Below are 24,139 nucleotides of genomic sequence, written 5' to 3' on the forward strand. Positions count from 1 at the left end.
CCTGTAGTATTCAATCCCGATGCAGTTTCTGTGTTTCATCAACACTCTGATGGTCTACAGATTACAGAATGCCTCCAGATGTGCTTCGGAAACTACTACTGGTCTTCCAGGGAACAATCAAAGCGTAGACAGTTAAGGAGATATCTCCCATGGAGAAAAGCCCGCATGGTGCTTATTGTATTTAATGCCGATGCAATTTTTGTGTTTCATCAACACTCTGAGGGTCCACAGATTACGGAATGCCTACAGATGTGCTTCGGAAACTACTAATGGTCTTCCAGGGAACGATCAAAGCGTAGACAGTTTAAGACATTACTCCTATGGAGAAAAGTCCGCATGGTGCCTGTAGTATTCAATCCCGATGCAGTTTCTGTGTTTCATCAACACTCTGATGGTCTACAGATTACAGAATTCCTCCAGATGTGCTTCGGAAGCTACTACTGGTCTTCCAGGGAGCGATCAAAGCGTAGACAAGTTAAGACATTACTCCCAAGGAGAAAAGTCCGCATTGTGCTCATTTTATTCAATGCCGATGCAAATTTTGTGTTTCATCAACACTCTGAAGGTCCACAGATTACGGAATGCCTACACATGTGCTTCGGAAACTGCTACCGGTCTTTCAGGGAACGATCAAAGCGTAGACAGTTTATGACATTACTGCCATGGAGAAAAGTCTGCATGTTGCCTGTTGTATTCAAACTTGATGCAGTCTCTGTGTTTCATCAACAATCTGATGGTACACAGATTACAGAATGACTCCAGATGTGCTTCGGAAACTACTACTGGTCTTCCATCGAACGATCAAAGCGTAGACAGTTTAAGACATTATTCCCATGGAGAAAAGTCCGCATGGTGCTTATTGTAATCAATGCCGATGCAATTTTTGTGTTTCATCTACACTCTGAAGGTCCACAGACCACGGAATGCCTACAGATATGCCTCGGAAACTACTACTGGTCTTCAAGGGAACGATCAAAGCGTAGACAATTTAAGACATTACTCCCACAGAGAAAAGTCCGCATGGTGCTTATTGTATTCAATGCCGTTGCAATTTTTGTGTTTCATCAACTCTCTGAAGGTCCACAGATTACGGAATGAATACAGATGTGCTTCGGAAACTGCTACTGGTCTTCCAGGGAACGATCAAAGCGTAAACAGTTTAGGACATTACTCCCATGGAGAGAAGTCCGCATGGTGACTGTTATATTGTATCCCGATGCAATTTCTGTGTTTAATCAATACTGTGAAGATACATAGATTACAGATTGCCTCCAGATGTGCTTCGGAAACAACTAGTTGTCTTCCACTATTCGATCAAACCGTAGAAAGTTTAAGACTTTACTCCCATGGAGAAAAGTCCGCATTTTGCTTATTCTATTCAATGCCGATGCAATTTTTGTGTTCCATCAACACTCTGAAGGTCCACAGATTACGGACTGCCTACAGATCTGCTTCGGAAACTGCTACCGCTCTTTCAGGGAACGATCGAAGCGTAGACAGTTAATGACATTACTACCATGGAGAAAAGTCTGCATGGTGCCTGTTGCATTCAATTCCGATGCAGTTTCTGTGTTTCATCAACACTCTGAAGGTCCACAGATTACGGAATGCTTACGGACGTGCTTTGGAAACTGCTACGGGTCTTCCAGTGAACGATCAAAGCGTAGACAGTTTAAGACATTACTCCCATGGAGAAAAGTCCGCATGGTGTTTGTTGTATTCTATCCCGATGCAGTTTCTGTGTTTCATCAGCACTCTGATGGTCTACAGATTACAGAATGCCTCCAGATGTGCTTCGGGAACTGCTACTGGTCTTCAAGGGAACAATCAGAGCGTAGACAGTTAAACACATTTCTCCCATGGAGAAAAGCCCGCATGGTACTTATTGTATTCAATGCCGATGCAATTTTTGTGTTTCATCAACACTCTGAGGGTCCACAGATTAAGGAATCCCTACAGATGTGCTTCAGAAACTGCTACTGGTCTTCCAGGGAACGATCAAAGTGTAGACAGTTTAAGACATTACACCCATGGAGAAAAGTCCGCATGGTGCCTGTAGTATTCAATCCCGATGCAGTTTCTGTGTTTCATCAACACTCTGATGGTCTACAGATTACAGAATGCCTCCAGATGTGCTTCGGAAACTACTACTGGTCTTCCAGGGAACAATCAAAGCGTAGACAGTTAAGGACATTTCTCCCATGGAGAAAAGCCCTCATGGTGCTTATTGTATTCAATGCCGATGCAATTTTTGTGTTTCATCAACACTCTGAGGGTCCACAGATTACGGAATGCCTACAGATGTGCTTCGGAAACTACTACTGCTCTTCCAGAGTGCGATCAAATCGTAGACAGTTTAAGTCAATACTCCCAAGGAGAAAGGTCCGCATGGTGCTTATTGTATTCCATGCCGATGCAATTTTAGTGTTTCATCAACACTCTGAAGGTCCACAGATTACGGAATGCCTACAGATGTGCTTCGGAATCTGCAACCGGTCTTTCAGGGAACGAACAAAGCGTAGACAGTTTAAGACATTACTCCCATGGAGAAAAGTCCGCATGGTGCCTGTAGTATTCAATCCCGATGCAGTTTCTGTGTTTCATCAACACTCTGATGGTCTACAGATTACAGAATGCCTCCAGATGTGCTTCGGAAACTACTACTGGTCTTCCAGGGAACAATCAGAGCGTAGACAGTTAAGGACATTTCTCCCATGGAGAAAAGCCCGCATGGTGCTTATTGTATTCAACGCCGATGCAATTTTTGTGTTTCATCAACACTCTGAGGGTCCACAGATTACGGAATGCCTACAGATGTGCTTCAGAAACTGCTACTGGTCTTACAGGGTACGATCGAAGCGTATACAGTTTAAGACATTACTCCCATGGAGAAAACTCCGCATGGTGCCTGTAGTATTCAATCCCGACGCAGTTTCTGTGTTTCATCAACACTCTGATGGTCTACAGATTACAGAATGCCTCCAGATGTGCTTCGGAAACTACTACTGGTCTTCCATGGAACAATCAAAGCGTAGACAGTTAAGGACATTTCTCCCATGGAAAAAAGTTCGCATGGTGCTTATTGTATTCAATGCCGATGCAATTTTTTTGTTTCATCAACACTCTGAGGGTCCACAGATTACGGAATGCCTACAGATGTGCTTCGGAAACTACTGCTGGTCTTCCAGACTGCGATAAAAGCGTGGACAGTTTAAGTCATTACTCCCAAGGAGAAAAGTCCGCATGGTGCTTATTGTATTCCATGCCGATGCAATTTTTGTGTTTCATCAACACTCTGAAGGTCCACAGATTACGGAATGCCTACAGATGTGCTTCGGAATCTGCTACCGGTCTTTGAGGGAACGATCAAAGCGTAGACAGTTTATGACATTGCTCCAATGGAGGAAAGTCTGCATGGTGCCTGTTGCATTCAATTCCGATGCAGTTTCTGTGTTTCATCAACACTCTGAAGGTCCACAGATTACGGAATGCCTACAGATGTGCTTCGGAAACAACTAGTTGTCTTCCACTATTCGATCAACCGTCGACAGTTTAAGACTTTACTCCCATGGAGAAAAGTCCGCATTTTGCTTATTGTATTCAATGCCGATGCAATTTTTGTGTTCCATCAACACTCTGAAGGTCCCCAGATTACGGAATGCCTACAGATGTGCTTCGGAAACTGCTACTGGTCTTCCAGGGAACGAACAAATCGTAGACAGTTTAAGACATTACTCCCATGGAGAAAAGTCCGCATGGTGCCTGTAGTATTCAATCCCGATGCAGTTTCTGTGTTTCATCAACACTCTGATGGTCTACAGATTACAGAATGCCTCCAGATGTGCTTCGGAAACTACTACTGGTCTTCCAGGGAACAATCAAAGCGTAGACAGTTAAGGAGATATCTCCCATGGAGAAAAGCCCGCATGGTGCTTATTGTATTTAATGCCGATGCAATTATTGTGTTTCATCAACACTCTGAGGGTCCACAGATTACGGAATGCCTACAGATGTGCTTCGGAAACTACTAATGGTCTTCCAGGGAACGATCAAAGCGTAGACAGTTTAAGACATTACTCCTATGGAGAAAAGTCCGCATGGTGCCTGTAGTATTCAATCCCGATGCAGTTTCTGTGTTTCATCAACACTCTGATGGTCTACAGATTACAGAATTCCTCCAGATGTGCTTCGGAAGCTACTACTGGTCTTCCAGGGAGCGATCAAAGCGTAGACAAGTTAAGACATTACTCCCAAGGAGAAAAGTCCGCATTGTGCTCATTTTATTCAATGCCGATGCAAATTTTGTGTTTCATCAACACTCTGAAGGTCCACAGATTACGGAATGCCTACACATGTGCTTCGGAAACTGCTACCGGTCTTTCAGGGAACGATCAAATCGTAGACAGTTTATGACATTACTGCCATGGAGAAAAGTCTGCATGTTGCCTGTTGTATTCAAACTTGATGCAGTCTCTGTGTTTCATCAACAATCCGATGGTACACAGATTACAGAATGACTCCAGATGTGCTTCGGAAACTACTACTGGTCTTCCATCGAACGATCAAAGCGTAGACAGTTTAAGACATTATTCCCGTGGAGAAAAGTCCGCATGGTGCTTATTGTAATCAATGCCGATGCAATTTTTGTGTTTCATCTACACTCTGAAGGTCCACAGACCACGGAATGCCTACAGATATGCCTCGGAAACTACTACTGGTCTTCAAGGGAACGATCAAAGCGTAGACAATTTAAGACATTACTCCCACAGAGAAAAGTCCGCATGGTGCTTATTGTATTCAATGCCGATGCAATTTTTGTGTTTCATCAACTCTCTGAAGGTCCACAGATTACGGAATGAATACAGATGTGCTTCGGAAACTGCTACTGGTCTTCCAGGGAACGATCAAAGCGTAAACAGTTTAGGACATTACTCCCATGGAGAGAAGTCCGCATGGTGACTGTTATATTGTATCCCGATGCAATTTCTGTGTTTAATCAATACTGTGAAGATACATAGATTACAGATTGCCTCCAGATGTGCTTCGGAAACAACTAGTTGTCTTCCACTATTCGATCAAACCGTAGAAAGTTTAAGACTTTACTCCCATGGAGAAAAGTCCGCATTTTGCTTATTCTATTCAATGCCGATGCAATTTTTGTGTTCCATCAACACTCTGAAGGTCCACAGATTACGGACTGCCTACAGATCTGCTTCGGAAACTGCTACCGCTCTTTCAGGGAACGATCGAAGCGTAGACAGTTAATGACATTACTACCATGGAGAAAAGTCTGCATGGTGCCTGTTGCATTCAATTCCGATGCAGTTTCTGTGTTTCATCAACACTCTGAAGGTCCACAGATTACGGAATGCTTACGGATGTGCTTTGGAAACTGCTACGGGTCTTCCAGTGAACGATCAAAGCGTAGACAGTTTAAGACATTACTCCCATGGAGAAAAGTCCGCATGGTGTTTGTTGTATTCTATCCCGATGCAGTTTCTGTGTTTCATCAGCACTCTGATGGTCTACAGATTACAGAATGCCTCCAGATGTGCTTCGGGAACTGCTACTGGTCTTCAAGGGAACAATCAGAGCGTAGACAGTTAAACACATTTCTCCCATGGAGAAAAGCCCGCATGGTACTTATTGTATTCAATGCCGATGCAATTTTTGTGTTTCATCAACACTCTGAAGGTCCACAGATTACGGAATCCCTACAGATGTGCTTCGGAAACTTCTACCGGTCTTTCAGGGAACGATCAAAGCGTAGACAGTTTATGACATTACTCCCATGGAGAATGGTCTGCATGGTGCCTGTTGTATTCAAACCCGATGCAGTTTCTGTGTTTCATCAACACTCTGATGGTCTACATATTACAGAATGCCTCCAGATGTGCTTCGGAAACTACTACTGGTCTTCAATCGAACGATCAAAGCGTAGACAGTTTAAGACATTACTCCCAAGGAGAAAAGTCCGCATGGTGCTCATTTTATTCAATGCCGATGCAAATTTTGTGTTTCATCAACACTCTGAAGGTCCACAGATTACGGAATGCCTACAGATGTGCTTCGGAAACTTCTACCGGTCTTTCAGGGAACGATCAAAGCGTAGACAGTTTATGACATTACTCCCATGGAGAATGGTCTGCATGGTGCCTGTTGTATTCAAACCCGATGCAGTTTTTGTGTTTCATCTACACTCTGAAGGTCCACAGATTACGGAATGCCTACAGATATGCTTCGGAAACTACTACTGGTCTTCAAGGGAACGATCAAAGCGTAGACAATTTAAGACATTACTCCCACAGGAAAAAGTCCGCATGGTGCTTATTGTATTCAATGCCGATGCAATTTTTGTGTTTCATCAACACTCTGAAGGTCATCAGGTTACGGAATGCCTACAGATGTGCTTCGGAAACTACTACTGGTCTTCAAGGTAACGATCAAAGCGTAGACAATTTAAGACATTACTCCCACAGAGAAAAGTCCGCATGGTGCTTATTGTATTCAATGCCGATGCAATTTTTGTGTTTCTTCAACACTCTGAAAGTCCACAGATTACGGAATGAATACAGATGTGCTTCGGAAACTGCTACTGGTCTTCCAGGGAACGATCGAAGCGTAGACAGTTTAAGACATTACTCCCATGGAGAAAAGTCCGCATGGTGACTGTTATATTCTATCCCGATGCAATTTCTGTGTTTAATCAACACTGTGAGGGTACATAGATTACAGAATGCCTCCAGATGTGCTTCGGAAAAAACTAGTTGTCTTCCACTATTCGATCAAACCGTAGAAAGTTTAAGACTTTACTCCCATGGAGAAAAGTCCGCATTTTGCTTATTCTATTCAATGCCGATGCAATTTTTGTTTTCCATCAACACTCTGAAGGTCCAAAGATTACGGAATGCCTACATATGTGCTTCGGAAACTGCTACTGGTCTTCCAGGGAACGAACAAAGCGTAGACAGTTTAAGACATTACTCCCATGGAGAAAAGTCCGCATGGTGCCTGTAGTATTCAATCCCGATGCAGTTTCTGTGTTTCATCAACACTCTGATGGTCTACAGATTACAGAATGCCTTCAGATGTGCTTCGGAAACTACTACTGGTCTTCCAGGGAACAATCAAAGCGTAGATAGTTAAGGACATTTCTCCCATGGAGAAAAGCCCGCATGGTGCTTATTGTATTCAATGCCGATGCAATTTTTGTGTTTCATCAACACTCTGAGGGTCCACAGATTACGGAATGCCTACAGATGTGCTTCGGAAACTACTACTGGTCTTCCAGAGTGCGATCAAAGCGTAGACAGTTTAAGTCATTACTCCCAAGGAGAAAGGTCCGCATGGTGCTTATTCTATTCAATGCCGATGCAATTTTTGTGTTCCATCAACACTCTGAAGGTCCAAAGATTACGGAATGCCTACAGATGTGCTTCGGAAACTGCTACTGGTCTTCCAGGAAACGAACAAAGCGTAGACAGTTTAAGACATTACTCCCATGGAGAAAAGTCCGCATGGTGCCTGTAGTATTCAATCCCGATGCAGTTTCTGTGTTTCATCAATACTCTGATGGTCTACAGATTACAGAATGCCTCCAGATGTGCTTCGGAAACTACTACTGGTCTTCCAGGGAACAATCAAAGCGTAGATAGTTAAGGACATTTCTCCCATGGAGAAAAGCCCGCATGGTGCTTATTGTATTCAATGCCGATGCAATTTTTGTGTTTCATCAACACTCTGAGGGTCCACAGATTACGGAATGCCTACAGATGTGCTTCGGAAACTACTACTGGTCTTCCAGACTGCGATCAAAGCGTGGACAGTTTAAGTCATTACTCCCAAGGAGAAAAGTCCGCATGGTGCTTATTGTATTCCATGCCGATGCAATTTTTGTGTTTCATCAACACTCTGAAGGTCCACAGATTACGGAATGCCTACAGATGTGCTTCGGAATCTGCTACCGGTCTTTCAGGGAACGATCAAAGCGTAGACAGTTTATGACATTACTCCCATGGAGGAAAGTCTGCATGGTGCCTGTTGCATTCAATTCCGATGCAGTTTCTGTGTTTCATCAACACTCAGAAGGTCCACAGATTACGGAATGCCTACAGATGTGCTTCGGAAACAACTAGTTGTCTTCCACTATTCGATCAAACCGTCGACAGTTTAAGACTTTACTCCCATGGAGAAAAGTCCGCATTTTGCTTATTGTATTCAATGCCGATGCAATTTTTGTGTTCCATCAACACTCTGAAGGTCCCCAGATTACGGAATGCCTACAGATGTGCTTCAGAAACTGCTACTGGTCTTCCAGGGAACGAACAAATCGTAGACAGTTTAAGACATTACTCCCATGGAGAAAAGTCCGCATGGTGCCTGTAGTATTCAATCCCGATGCAGTTTCTGTGTTTCATCAACACTCTGATGGTCTACAGATTACAGACTTCCTCCAGATGTGCTTCGGAAACTACTACTGGTCTTCCAGGGAGCGATCAAAGCGTAGATAGTTTAAGACATTACTCCCAAGGAGAAAAGTCCGCATGGTGCTCATTTTATACAATGCCGATGCAAATTTTGTGTTTCATCAACACTCTGAAGGTCCTCAGATTACGGAATGAGTACAGATGTGTTTCGGAAACTGCTACCGGTCTTTCGGGGAACGATCAAAGCGTAGACAGTTTATGACATTACTGCTATGGAGAAAAGTCTGCATGTTGCCAGTTGTATTCAAACCTGATGCAGTCTCTGTGTTTCATCAACAATCTGATGGCACACAGATTACAGAATGACTCCAGATGTGCTTCGGAAACTACTACTGGTCTTCCATCGAACGATCAAAGCGGAGACAGTTTAAGACATTATTCCCATGGAGAAAAGTCCGCATGCTGCTTATTGTAATCAATGCCGATGCAATTTTTGTGTTTCATCTACACTCTGAAGGTCCACAGATTACGGAATGCCTACAGGTATGCTTCGGAAACTACTACTGGTCTTCAAGGGAACGATCAAAGCGTAGACAATTTAAGACATTACTCCCACAGAGAAAAGTCCGCATGGTGCTTATTGTATTCAATGCCGATGCAATTTTTGTGTTTCATCAACACTCTGAAGGTCCACAGATTACGGAATGCCTACAGATGTGCTTCGGAAACTACTACTGGTCCTCAAGGGAACGATCAAAGCGTAGACAATTTAAGACATTACTCCCAAAGAGAAAAGTCCGCATGGTGCTTATTGTATTCAATGGCGATGCAATTTTTGTGTTTCATCAACACTCTGAAGGTCCACAGATTACGGAATGCCTACAGATGTGCTTCGGAAACTGCTACTGGTCTTCCAGGGAACGATCAAAGCGTAGACAGTTTAAGACATTACTCCCATGGAGAAAAGTCCGCATGGTGACTGTTATATTCTATCCCGATGCAATTTCTGTGTTTAATCAACACTGTGAAGATACATAGATTACAGAATGCCTCCAGATGTGCTTCGGAAACAACTAGTTGTCTTCCACTATACGATCAAACCGTAGAAAGTTTAAGACTTTACTCCCATGGAGAAAAGTCTGCATTTTGCTTATTCTATTCAATGCCGATGCAATTTTTGTGTTCCATCAACACTCTGAAGGTCCAAAGATTACGGAATGCCTACAGATGTGCTTCGGAAACTGCTACTGGTCTTCCAGGGAACGAACAAAGCGTAGACAGTTTAAGACATTACTCCCATGGAGAAAAGTCCGCATGGTGCCTGTAGTATTCAATCCCGATGCAGTTTCCGTGTTTCATCAACACTCTGATGGTCTACAGATTACAGAACGCCTCCAGATGTGCTTCGGAAACTACTACTGGTCTTCCAGGGAACAATCAAAGCGTAGACAGTTAAGGACATTTCTCCCATGGAGAAAAGCCCGCATGGTGCTTATTGTATTCAATGCCGATGCAATTTTTGTGTTTCATCAACACTGTGAGGGTCCACAGATTACGGAATGCCTACAGATGTGCTTCGGAAACTACTACTGGTCTTCCAGAGTGCGAAAAAAGCGTGGACAATTTAAGCCATTACTCCCAAGGAGAAAAGTCCGCATGGTGCTTATTGTATTCCATGCCGATGCAATTTTTGTGTTTCTTCAACACTCTGAAGGTCCACAGATTACGGAATGCCTACAGATGTGCTTCGGAAACTGCTACTGGTCTTCCAGGGAACGATCAAAGCGTCGTCAGTTTAAGACATTACTCCCATGTAGAAAACTCTGCATGGTGCCTGTTGTATTCAATCCCGATGCAGTTTCTGTGTTTCATCAACACTCTGATGGTCCACAGATTACAGAATGCTTCCAGATGTGTTTCGGAAACTACTACTGGTCTTCCAGGAATCGATCAAACCGTAGACAGTTTTAGACATTACTCCCATGGAGAAAAGTCCGCATCTTGCTTATTGTAATCAATGCCGATGCAATTTTTGTGTTTCATCAACACTCTGAAGGTCCACAGAATACGGAAATCCTACAGATGTGCTTCGGAAACTACAACTGGTCTCACAGGGAACGATCAAAGCGCAGACAATTTAAGACATTACTCCTACTGAGAAAAATCCGCATGTTGCTTATTGTATTCAATGCCGATGCAATTTTTGTGTTTCATCAACTCTCTGAAGGTCCACAGATTACGGAATGCCTACAGATGTCCTTCGGAAACTGCTACTGGTCTTCCAGGGAACGATCAAAGCGTAGACAGATTAAGACTTTACTCCCATGGATAAAAGTCGGCATGGTGCCTGTAGTATTCAATCCCGATGCAGTTTCTGTGTTTCATCAACACTCTGATGGTCTGCAGATTACAGAATGCCTCAAGATGTGCTTCGGATACTGCTACTGGTCTTCCAGAGAACGATCAAAGCGTAGACAGTTAAAGACATTACTACCATGGAGAAAAGTCCGCTTAGTGACTGTTATATTCTATCCCGATGCAATTTCTGTGTTTAATCAACACTGTGAGGGTACATAAATTACAGAATGCCTCCAGATGTGCTTCGGAAACAACTAGTTGTCTTCCACTATTCGATCAAACCGTAGACAGTTTAAGACTTTACTCCCATGGAGGTAAGTCCGCATTTTGCTTATTGTATTCAATGCTGATGCAATTTTTGTGTTCCATCAACACTCTGAGGGTCCACAGATTACGGAATGCCTACAGATGTTCTTCGGAAACTACTACTGGTCTTCCAGGGTGTGATCAAAGCGTAGACAGTTTAAGTCATTACTCCCAAGGAGAAAAGTCCGCATGGTGCTTATTGTATTCAACGCCGATGCAATTTTTTCGTTTCATCAACACTCTGAAGGTCCACAGATTACGGAATGCCTCCAGATGTGCTTCGGAAACTGCTACCGGTCTTTCAGGGAAAGATCAAAGCGTAGACCGGTTATGACATTACTCCCATGGAGAAAAGTCTGCATGGTGCCTGTTGCATTCAATTCCGATGAAGTTTCTGTGTTTCATCAACACTCTGAAGGTCCACAGATTACGGAATGCCTACAGATTTGCTTCGGAAACTGCTACTGGTCTTCCATGGAACGATCAAAGCGAAGACAGTTTAAGACATTACTCCCATGTAGAAAAGTCTGCATGGTGCCTGTTGTATTCAATCCCGATGCAGTTTCTGTGTTTCATTAACACTCTGATGGTCCACAGATTACAGAATGCCTCCAGATGTGCTTCGGAAACTACTACTGGTCTTCCAGGGAGCGATCAAAGCGTAGACAGTTTAAGACATTATTCCCATGGAGAAAAGTCCGCATCTTGCTTATTGTAATCAATGCCGATGCAATTTTTGTGTTTCATCAACACTCTGAAGGTCCACAGATTACGGAATGCCTACAGATGTGCTTCGGAAACTACTACTGGTCTTCAAGGGAACGGTCAAAGCGTAGACAATTTAAGACATTACTCCCACGGAGAAAAATCCGCATGGTGCTTATTGTATTCAATGCCGATGAAATTTTTGTGTTTCATCAACACTCTTTAGGTCCACAGATTGAGGAATGCCTACAGATGTGCTTCGGAAACTGCTACTGGTCTTCCAGGGAACGGTCAAAGCGTTGACAGTTTAAGAGATTACTCCCATGGAGAAAAGTCCGTAAGGTGCCCGTAGTATTCAATGCCGATGCAATTTTTGTGTTTCATCAACACTCTGAGGGTCCACAGATTATGGAATGCCTACAGATGTGCTTCAGAAACTGCTACTGGTCTTACAGGGTACGATCAAAGTGTAGACAGTTTAAGACATTACTCCCATGGAGAAAAGTCCGCATGGTGCCTGTTGTATTCTATCCCGATGCAGTTTCTTTGTTTCATCAACACTCTGATGGTCCACAGATTACGGAATGCCTACAGATGTGCTTCGGAAACTTCTACCGGTCTTTCAGGGAACGATCAAAGCGTAGACAGTTTATGACATTACTCCCATGGAGAATGGTCTGCATGGTGCCTGTTGTATTCAAACCCGATGCAGTTTCTGTGTTTCATCAACAGTCTGATGGTACACAGATTACAGAATGCCTCCAGATGTGCTTCGGAAACTACTACTGGTCTTCCAGGGAGCGATCAAAGCGTAGACAGTTTAAGACATTACTCCCAAGGAGAAAAGTCCGCATGGTGCTCATTTTATTCAATGCCGATGCAAATTTTGTGTTTCATCAACACTCTGAAGGTCCACTGATTACGGAATGCCTACACATGTGCTTCGGAAACTGCTACCGGTCTTCCATCGAACGATCAAAGCGTAGACAGTTTAAGACATTATTCCCATGGAGAAAAGTCCGCATGGTGCTTATTGTAATCAATGCCGATGCAATTTTTGTGTTTCATCTACACTCTGAAAGTCAACAGATTACGGAATGCCTTCAGATATGCTTCGGAAACTACTACTGGTCTTCAAGGGAACGATCAAAGCGTAGAGAATTTAAGACATTACTCCCACAGAGAAAAGTCCGCATGGTGCTTATTGTATCAATGCCGATGCAATTTTTGTGTTTCATCAACACTCTGAAGGTCCACAGGTTACGGAATGCCTACAGATGTGCTTCGGAAACTACTACTGGTCTTCATGGGAACGATCAAAGCGTAGACAATTTAAGACATTACTCCCACAGAGAAAAGTCCGCATGGTGCTTATTGTATTCAATGCCGATGCAATTTTTGTGTTTCATCAACACTCTGAAAGTCCACAGATTACGGAATGAATACAGATGTGATTCGGAAACTGCTACTGGTCTTCCAGGGAACGATCAAAGCGTAGACAGTTTAAGACATTACTCCCATGGAGAAAAGTCCGCATGGTGACTGTTACATTCTATCCCGATGCAATTTCTGTGTTTAATCAACACTGTGAGGGTACATAGATTACAGAATGCCTCCAGATATGCTTCGGAAACTACTACTGGTCTTCCAGACTGCGATCAAAGCGTGGACAGTTTAAGTCATTACTCCCAAGGAGAAAAGTCCGCATGGTGCTTATTGTATTCCATGCCGATGCAATTTTTGTGTTTCATCAACACTCTGAAGGTCCACAGATTACGGAATGCCTACAGATGTGCTTCGGAATCTGCTACCGGTCTTTCAGGGAACGATCAAAGCGTAGACAGTTTATGACATTACTCCCATGGAGGAAAGTCTGCATGGTGGCTGTTGCATTCAATTCCGATGCAGTTTCTGTGTTTCATCAACACTCTGAAGGTCCACAGATTACTAAATGCCTACAGATGTGCTTCGGAAACTGCTACTGGTCTTCCAGGGAACGAACAAAGCGTAGACAGTTTAAGACATTACTCCCATGGAGAAAAGTCCGCATGGTGCCTGTAGTATTCAATCCCGATGCAGTTTCCGTGTTTCATCAACACTCTGATGGTCTACAGATTACAGAACGCCTCCAGATGTGCTTCGGAAACTACTACTGGTCTTCCAGGGAACAATCAAAGCGTAGACAGTTAAGGACATTTCTCCCATGGAGAAAAGCCCGCATGGTGCTTATTGTATTCAATGCCGATGCAATTTTTGTGTTTCATCAACACTGTGAGGGTCCACAGATTACGGAATGCCTACAGATGTGCTTCGGAAACTACTACTGGTCTTCCAGAGTGCGAAAAAAGCGTGGACAATTTAAGCCATTACTCCCAAGGAGAAAAGTCCGCATGGTGCTTATTGTATTCCATGCCGATGCAATTTTTGTGTTTCTTCAACACTCTGAAGGTCCACAGATTACGGAATGCCTACAGATGTGCTTCGGAAACTGCTACTGGTCTTCCAGGGAACGATCAAAGCGTCGTCAGTTTAAGACATTACTCCCATGTAGAAAACTCTGCATGGTGCCTGTTGTATTCAATCCCGATGCAGTTTCTGTGTTTCATCAACACTCTGATGGTCCACAGATTACAGAATGCTTCCAGATGTGTTTCGGAAACTACTACTGGTCTTCCAGGAATCGATCAAACCGTAGACAGTTTTAGACATTACTCCCATGGAGAAAAGTCCGCATCTTGCTTATTGTAATCAATGCCGATGCAATTTTTGTGTTTCATCAACACTCTGAAGGTCCACAGAATACGGAAATCCTACAGATGTGCTTCGGAAACTACTACTGGTCTTACAGGGAACGATCAAAGCGCAGACAATTTAAGACATTACTCCTACTGAGAAAAATCCGCATGTTGCTTATTGTATTCAATGCCGATGCAATTTTTGTGTTTCATCAACTCTCTGAAGGTCCACAGATTACGGAATGCCTACAGATGTCCTTCGGAAACTGCTACTGGTCTTCCAGGGAACGATCAAAGCGTAGACAGATTAAGACTTTACTCCCATGGATAAAAGTCGGCATGGTGCCTGTAGTATTCAATCCCGATGCAGTTTCTGTGTTTCATCAACACTCTGATGGTCTGCAGATTACAGAATGCCTCAAGATGTGCTTCGGATACTGCTACTGGTCTTCCAGAGAACGATCAAAGCGTAGACAGTTAAAGACATTACTACCATGGAGAAAAGTCCGCTTAGTGACTGTTATATTCTATCCCGATGCAATTTCTGTGTTTAATCAACACTGTGAGGGTACATAAATTACAGAATGCCTCCAGATGTGCTTCGGAAACAACTAGTTGTCTTCCACTGTTCGATCAAACCGTAGACAGTTTAAGACTTTACTCCCATGGAGGTAAGTCCGCATTTTGCTTATTGTATTCAATGCTGATGCAATTTTTGTGTTCCATCAACACTCTGAGGGTCCACAGATTACGGAATGCCTACAGATGTTCTTCGGAAACTACTACTGGTCTTCCAGGGTGTGATCAAAGCGTAGACAGTTTAAGTCATTACTCCCAAGGAGAAAAGTCCGCATGGTGCTTATTGTATTCAACGCCGATGCAATTTTTTCGTTTCATCAACACTCTGAAGGTCCACAGATTACGGAATGCCTCCAGATGTGCTTCGGAAACTGCTACCGGTCTTTCAGGGAAAGATCAAAGCGTAGACCGTTTATGACATTACTCCCATGGAGAAAAGTCTGCATGGTGCCTGTTGCATTCAATTCCGATGAAGTTTCTGTGTTTCATCAACACTCTGAAGGTCCACAGATTACGGAATGCCTACAGATTTGCTTCGGAAACTGCTACTGGTCTTCCATGGAACGATCAAAGCGAAGACAGTTTAAGACATTACTCCCATGTAGAAAAGTCTGCATGGTGCCTGTTGTATTCAATCCCGATGCAGTTTCTGTGTTTCATTAACACTCTGATGGTCCACAGATTACAGAATGCCTCCAGATGTGCTTCGGAAACTACTACTGGTCTTCCAGGGAGCGATCAAAGCGTAGACAGTTTAAGACATTATTCCCATGGAGAAAAGTCCGCATCTTGCTTATTGTAATCAATGCCGATGCAATTTTTGTGTTTCATCAACACTCTGAAGGTCCACAGATTACGGAATGCCTACAGATGTGCTTCGGAAACTACTACTGGTCTTCAAGGGAACGGTCAAAGCGTAGACAATTTAAGACATTACTCCCACGGAGAAAAATCCGCATGGTGCTTATTGTATTCAATGCCGATGAAATTTTTGTGTTTCATCAACACTCTTTAGGTCCACAGATTGAGGAATGCCTACAGATGTGCTTCGGAAACTGCTACTGGTCTTCCAGGGAACGGTCAAAGCGTTGACAGTTTAAGAGATTACTCCCATGGAGAAAAGTCCGTAAGGTGCCCGTAGTATTCAATGCCGATGCAATTTTTGTGTTTCATCAACACTCTGAGGGTCCACAGATTATGGAATGCCTACAGATGTGCTTCAGAAACTGCTACTGGTCTTACAGGGTACGATCAAAGTGTAGACAGTTTAAGACATTACTCCCATGGAGAAAAGTCCGCATGGTGCCTGTTGTATTCTATCCCGATGCAGTTTCTTTGTTTCATCAACACTCTGATGGTCCACAGATTACGGAATGCCTACAGATGTGCTTCGGAAACTTCTACCGGTCTTTCAGGGAACGATCAAAGCGTAGACATTTTATGACATTACTCCCATGGAGAATGGTCTGCATGGTGCCTGTTGTATTCAAACCCGATGCAGTTTCTGTGTTTCATCAACAGTCTGATGGTACACAGATTACAGAATGCCTCCAGATGTGCTTCGGAAACTACTACTGGTCTTCCAGGGAGCGATCAAAGCGTAGACAGTTTAAGACATTACTCCCAAGGAGAAAAGTCCGCATGGTGCTCATTTTATTCAATGCCGATGCAAATTTTGTGTTTCATCAACACTCTGAAGGTCCACTGATTACGGAATGCCTACACATGTGCTTCGGAAACTGCTACCGGTCTTCCATCGAACGATCAAAGCGTAGACAGTTTAAGACATTATTCCCATGGAGAAAAGTCCGCATGGTGCTTATTGTAATCAATGCCGATGCAATTTTTGTGTTTCATCTACACTCTGAAAGTCAACAGATTACGGAATGCCTTCAGATATGCTTCGGAAACTACTACTGGTCTTCAAGGGAACGATCAAAGCGTAGACAATTTAAGACATTACTCCCACTGAGAAAAGTCCGCATGGTGCTTATTGTATCAATGCCGATGCAATTTTTGTGTTTCATCAACACTCTGAAGGTCCACAGGTTACGGAATGCCTACAGATGTGCTTCGGAAACTACTACTGGTCTTCATGGGAACGATCAAAGCGTAGACAATTTAAGACATTACTCCCACAGAGAAAAGTCCGCATGGTGCTTATTGTATTCAATGCCGATGCAATTTTTGTGTTTCATCAACACTCTGAAAGTCCACAGATTACGGAATGAATACAGATGTGATTCGGAAACTGCTACTGGTCTTCCAGGGAACGATCAAAGCGTAGACAGTTTAAGACATTACTCCCATGGAGAAAAGTCCGCATGGTGACTGTTACATTCTATCCCGATGCAATTTCTGTGTTTAATCAACACTGTGAGGGTACATAGATTACAGAATGCCTCCAGATATGCTTCGGAAACTACTACTGGTCTTCCAGGGAACAATCAAAGCGTAGACAGTTAAGGACATTTCTCCCATGGAGAAAAGCCCGCATGGTGCTTATTGTATTCAACGCCGATGCAATTTTTGTGTTTCATCAACAGTCTGAGGGTCCACAGATTACGGAATGCCTACAGATGTGCTTCAGAAATTGCTACTGGTCTTACAGGGTACGATCAAAGCGTATACAGTTTAAGACATTACTCCCATGGAGAAAAGTCCGCATGGTGCCTGTAGTATTCAATCCCGATGCAGTTTCTGTGTTTCATCAACACTCTGATGGTCTACAGATTACAGAATGCCTCCAGATGTGCTTCGGAAACTACCACTGGTCTTCCAGGGAACAATCAAAGCGTAGACAGTTAAGGACATTTCTCCCATGGAGAAAAGTGCGCATGGTGCTTATTGTATTCAATGCCGATGCAATTTTTGTGTTTCATCAACACTCTGAAGGTCCACAGATAACGGAATGCCTACAGATGTGCTTCGGAAACTACTACTGGTCTTCCAGACTGCGATCAAAGCGTGGACAGTTTAAGTCATTACTCCCAAGGAGAAAAGTCCGCATGGTGCTTATTGTATTCCATGCCGATGCAATTTTTGTGTTTCATCAACACTCTGAAGGTCCACAGATTACGGAATGCCTACAGATGTGCTTCGGAATCTGCTACCGGTCTTTCAGGGAACGATCAAAGCGTAGACAGTTTATGACATTACTCCCATGGAGGAAAGTCTGCATGGTGGCTGTTGCATTCAATTCCGATGCAGTTTCTGTGTTTCATCAACACTCTGAAGGTCCACAGATTACTAAATGCCTACAGATGTGCTTCGGAAACAACTAGTTGTCTTCCACTATTCGATCAAACCGTCGACAGTTTAAGACTTTACTCCCATGGAGAAAAGTCAGCATTTTGCTTATTGTATTCAATGCCGAAGCAATTTTTGTGTTCCATCAACACTCTGAAGGTCCCCAGATTACGGAATGCCTACAGATGTGCTTCGGAAACTGCTACTGGTCTTCCAGGGAACGAACAAATCGTAGACAGTTTAAGACATTACTCCTATGGAGAAAAGTCCGCATGGTGCCTGCAGTATTCAATCCCGATGCAGTTTCTGTGTTTCATCAACACTCTGATGGTCTACAGATTACAGAATTCCTCGAGATGTGCTTCGGAAACTACTACTGGTCTTCCAGGGAGCGATCAAAGCGTAGACAGTTTAAGACATTACTCCCAAGGAGAAAAGTCCGCATGGTGCTCATTTTATACAATGCCGATGCAAATTTTGTGTTTCATCAACACTCTGAAGGTCCACAGATTACGGAATGCCTACACATGTGTTTCGGAAACTGCTACCGGTCTTTAAGGAACGATCAAAGCGTAGACAGTTTATGACATTACTGCCATATAGAAAAGTCTGCATGTTGCCTGTTGTATTCAAACCTGATGCAGTCTCTGTGTTTCATCAACAATCTGATGGTACACAGATTACAGAATGACTCCAGATGTGCTTCGGAAACTACTACTGGTCTTCAAGGGAACGATCAAAGCGTAGACAATTTAAGACATTACTCCCACAGAGAAAAGTCCGCATGGTGCTTATTGTATACAATGCCGATGCAATTTTTGTGTTTCATCAACACTCTGAAGGTCCACAGATTACGGAATGCCTACAGATGTGCTTCGGAAACTGCTACTGGTCTTCCAGGGAACGATCAAACCGTAGACAGTTTAAGACATTACTATCATGGAGAAAAGTCCGCATGGTGACTGTTATATTCTATCCCGATGCAATTTCTGTGTTTAATCAACATTGTGAAGATACATAGATTACAGAATGCCTCCAGATGTGCTTCGGAAACAACTAGTTGTCTTCCACTATTCGATCAAACCGTAGAAAGTTTAAGACTTTACTCCCATGGAGAAAAGTCTGCATTTTGCTTATTCTATTCAATGCCGATGCAATTTTTGTGTTCCATCAACACTCTGAAGGTCCAAAGATTACGGAATGCCTACAGATGTGCTTCGGAAACTGCTACTGGTCTTCCAGGGAACGAACAAAGCGTAGACAGTTTAAGACATTACTCCCATGGAGAAAAGTCCGCATGGTGCCTGTAGTATTCAATCCCGATGCAGTTTCTGTGTTTCATCAACACTCTGATGGGCTACAGATTACAGAATGCCTCCAGATGTGCTTCGGAAACTACTACTGGTCTTCCAGGGAACAATCAAAGCGTAGACAGTTAAGGACATTTCTCATATGGAGAGAAGCCCGCATGGTGCTTATTGTATTCAATGCCGATGCAATTTTTGTGTTTCATCAACACTCTGAGGGTCCACAGATTACGGAATGCCTACAGATGATCTTCGGAAACTACTACTGGTCTTCCAGGGTGTGATCAAAGCGTAGACAGTTTAAGTCATTACTCCCAAGGAGAAAAGTCCGCATGGTGCTTAATTTATTCAACGCCGATGCAATTTTTTTGTTTCATCAACACTCTGAGGGTCCACAGATTATGGAATGCCTACAGATGTGCTTCAGAAACTGCTACTGGTCTTACAGGGTACAATCAAAGTGTAGACAGTTTAAGACATTACTCCCATGGAGAAAAGCTTGCATGGTGCTTGTTGTATTCAATGCCGATGCAATTTTTGTGTTTCATCAACACTCTGAAGGTAAACAGACTACGGAATGCCTACAGATGTGCTTCAGGAACTGCTACTGGTCTTACAGGGTACGATTAAAGCGTAGACAGTTTAAGACATTACTCCCATGGAGAAAAGTACGCATGGTGGCTGTTGTATTCAATCCCGATGCAGTTTCTGTGTTTCATCAACGCTGTGATGGTCCACAGGTTACAGAGTGGCTCCAGATGTGCTTCGGAAACTACTACTGGTCTTCCAGGGAGCGATCAAAGCGTAGACAGTTTAAGACATTACTTCCAAGGAGAAAAGTCCGCATGGTGCTCATTGAATTTAATGCCGATGCAATTTTTATGTTTCATCAACACTCTCAAGGTCCACATTTACGGAATGCCTACAGATGTGCTCAGGAAACTGCTACCGGTCATTCAGAGAACGGTCAAAGCGTAGACAGTTTATGACATTACTCCCATGGAGAAGAGTCTGCATGGTGCCTGTTGTATTCAATCACGATGCAGTTTCTGTGTTTCATCAACACTCTGATGGTACACAGATTACAGAATGCATCCAGATGTGCTTCGGAAACTACTACTGGTCTTCCAGGGAGCGATCAAAGCGTAGACAGTTTAAGACATTACTCCCAAGGAGAAAAGTCCGCATGATGCTCATTTTATTCAATGCCGATGCAAATTTTGTGTTTCATCAACACTCTGAAGGTCCACAGATTACGGAATGCCTACACATGTGCTTCGGAAACTGCTACCGGTCTTTGAGGGAACGATCAAAGCGTAGACAGTTTATGACATTACTGCCATGGAGAAAAGTCGGCATGTTGCCTGTTGTATTCAAACCTGATGCAGTCTCTGTGTTTCATCAACAATCTGATGGTACACAGATTACAGAATGACCCCAGATGTGCTTCGGAAACTACTACTGGTCTTCCATCGAACGATCAAAGCGTAGACAGTTTAAGACAGTATTCCCATGGAGAAAAGTCCGCATGGTGCTTATTGTATTCAATGCCGATGCAATTTTTGTGTTTCATCAACACTCTGAAGGTCCACAGATTACGGAATGAATACAGATGTGCTTCGGTAACTGCTACTGGTCTGCCAGGGAACGATCAGAGCGAAGACAGTTTAAGACATTACTCCCATGGAGAAAAGTCCGCATGGTGACTGTTATATTCTATCCCGATGCAATTTCTGTGTTTAATCAACACTGTGAAGATACATAGATTACAGAAAGCCTCCAGATGTGCTTCGGAAACAACTAGTTGTCTTCCATTATTCGATCAAACCGTAGAAAGTTTAAGACTTTACTCCCATGGAGAAAAGTCCGCATTTTGCTTATTCTATTCAATGCCGATGCAATTTTTGTGTTCCATCAAAACTCTGAAGGTCCACATATTACGGAATGCCTACAGATGTGCTTCGGAAACTGATATTGGTATTCCAGGGAACGAACAAAGCGTAGACAGTTTAAGACATTACTCCCATGGATAAAAGTCCGCATAGTGCCTGTAGTATTCAATCCCGATGCCGTTTCTGTGTTTCATCAACACTCTGATGGTCTACAGATTACAGAATGCCTCCAGATGTGCTTCGGAAACTACTAATGGTCTTCCAGGGAACAATCAAAGCGTAGACAGTTAAGGACATTTCTCCCATGGAGTAAAGCCAGCATGGTGCTTATTGTATTCAATGCCGATGCAATTTTTGTGTTTCATCAACACTCTGAGGGTCCACAGATTACGGAATGCCTACAGATGTGCTTCGGAAACTACTACTGGTCTTCCAGACTGCGATCAAAGCGTGGACAGTTTAAGTCATTACTCCCAAGGAGAAAAGTCCGCATGGTGCTTATTGTATTCCATGCCGATGCAATTTTTGTGTTTCATCAACACTCTGAAGGTCCACAGATTACGGAATGCCTACAGATGTGCTTCGGAATCTGCTACCGGTCCTTCAGGGAACGATCAAAGCGTAGACAGTTTATGACGTTACTCACATGGAGTTAAGTCTGCATGGTGCCTGTTGCATTCAATTCCGATGCAGTTTCTATGTTTCATCAACACTCTGAAGGTCCACAGATTACGGAATGCCTACAGATGTGCTTCGGAAACTGCTACTGGTCTTCCAGGGAACGATCAAAGCGTAGTCAGTTTAAGACATTACTCCCATGTAGAAAACTCTGCATGGTGCTTGTTGTATTCAATCCCGATGCAGTTTCTGTGTTTCATCAACACTCTGATGGTCCACAGATTACAGAATGCTTCCAGATGTGCTTCGGAAACTACTACTGGTCTTCCAGGGAGCGATCAAACGTAGACAGTTTAAGACGTTACTCCCAAGGAGAAAAGTCCGCATGGTGCTCATTGTATTCAATGCCGAAGGAATTATTGTTTTTCATAAACACTCTGAAGGTCCACAGATTACGGAATGCCTAAAGATGTGCTTCGGAAACTGCTACCGGTCTTTCAGGGAACGATCAAAGCGCAGACAGTTTATGATATTACTCCCATGGAGAAAAGTCTGCATGGTGCCTGTTGTATTCAATCCCGATGCAGTTTCTGTGTTTCATCAACACTCAGATGGTACACAGATTACAGAATGCCTCCAGATTGTGCTTCGGAAACTACTATTGGTCTTCCATCGAACGATCAAAGCGTAGACAGTTTAAGACATTATTCCCATGGAGAAAAGTCCGCATCTTGCTTATTGTAATCAATGCCGATGCAATTTTTGTGTTTCATCAACACTCTGAAGGTCCACAGAATACGGAATGCCTACAGATGTGCTTCGGAAACTACTACTGGTCTTACAGGGAACGATCAAAGCGTAGACAATTTAAGACATTACTCCCACTGAGAAAAAACCGCAATGTGCTTATTGTATTCAATGCCGATGCAATTTTTATGTTTCATCAACTCTCTGAAGGTCCACAGATTACGGAATGCCTACAGATGTCCTTTGGAAACTGCTACTGGTCTTCCAGGGAACGATCAAAGCGTAGACAGTTTAAGACATTACGCCCATGGAGAAAAGTCCGGATGGTGTCTGTAGTATTCAATGCCGATGCAATTTTTGTGTTTCATCAACACTCTGAGGGTCCACAGATTACGGAATGAATACAGATATGCTTCAGAAACTGCTACTGGTCTTACAGGGTACGATCAAAGCGTAGACAGTTTTAGACATTACTCCCAAGGAGAAAAGTCCGCATGGTGCCCGTAGTATTCAATCCCGATGCAGTTTCTGTGTTTCATCAACACTCTGATGGTCTGCAGATTACAGAATGCCTACAGATGTGCTTCGGAAACTACTACTGGTCTTCCAGACTGCGATCAAAGCGTAGAAAGTTTAAGTCATTACTCCCAAGGAGAAAAGTCCGCATGGTGCTTATTGTATTCCATGCCGATGCAATTTTTGTGTTTCATCAATACTCTGAAGGTCCACAGATTACGGAATGCCTACAGATGTGCTTCGGAATCTGCTACCGGTCCTTCAGGGAACGATCAAAGCGTAGACAGTTTATGACGTTACTCACATGGAGTTAAGTCTGCATGGTGCCTGTTGCATTCAATTCCGATGCAGTTTCTATGTTTCATCAACACTCTGAAGGTCCACAGATTACGGAATGCCTACAGATGTGCTTCGGAAACTGCTACTGGTCTTCCAGGGAACGATCAAAGCGTAGTCAGTTTAAGACATTACTCCCATGTAGAAAACTCTGCATGGTGCCTGTTGTATTCAATCCCGATGCAGTTTCTGTGTTTCATCAACACTCTGATGGTCCACAGATTACAGAATGCTTCCAGATGTGCTTCGGAAACTACTACTGGTCTTCCAGGGAGCGATCAAACGTAGACAGTTTAAGACGTTACTCCCAAGGAGAAAAGTCCGCATGGTGCTCATTGTATTCAATGCCGAAGGAATTATTGTTT

Source organism: Schistocerca gregaria, chromosome 9 (genome assembly GCF_023897955.1).
Source record: "Schistocerca gregaria isolate iqSchGreg1 chromosome 9, iqSchGreg1.2, whole genome shotgun sequence".
Lineage (NCBI taxonomy): Eukaryota > Metazoa > Arthropoda > Insecta > Orthoptera > Acrididae > Schistocerca > Schistocerca gregaria.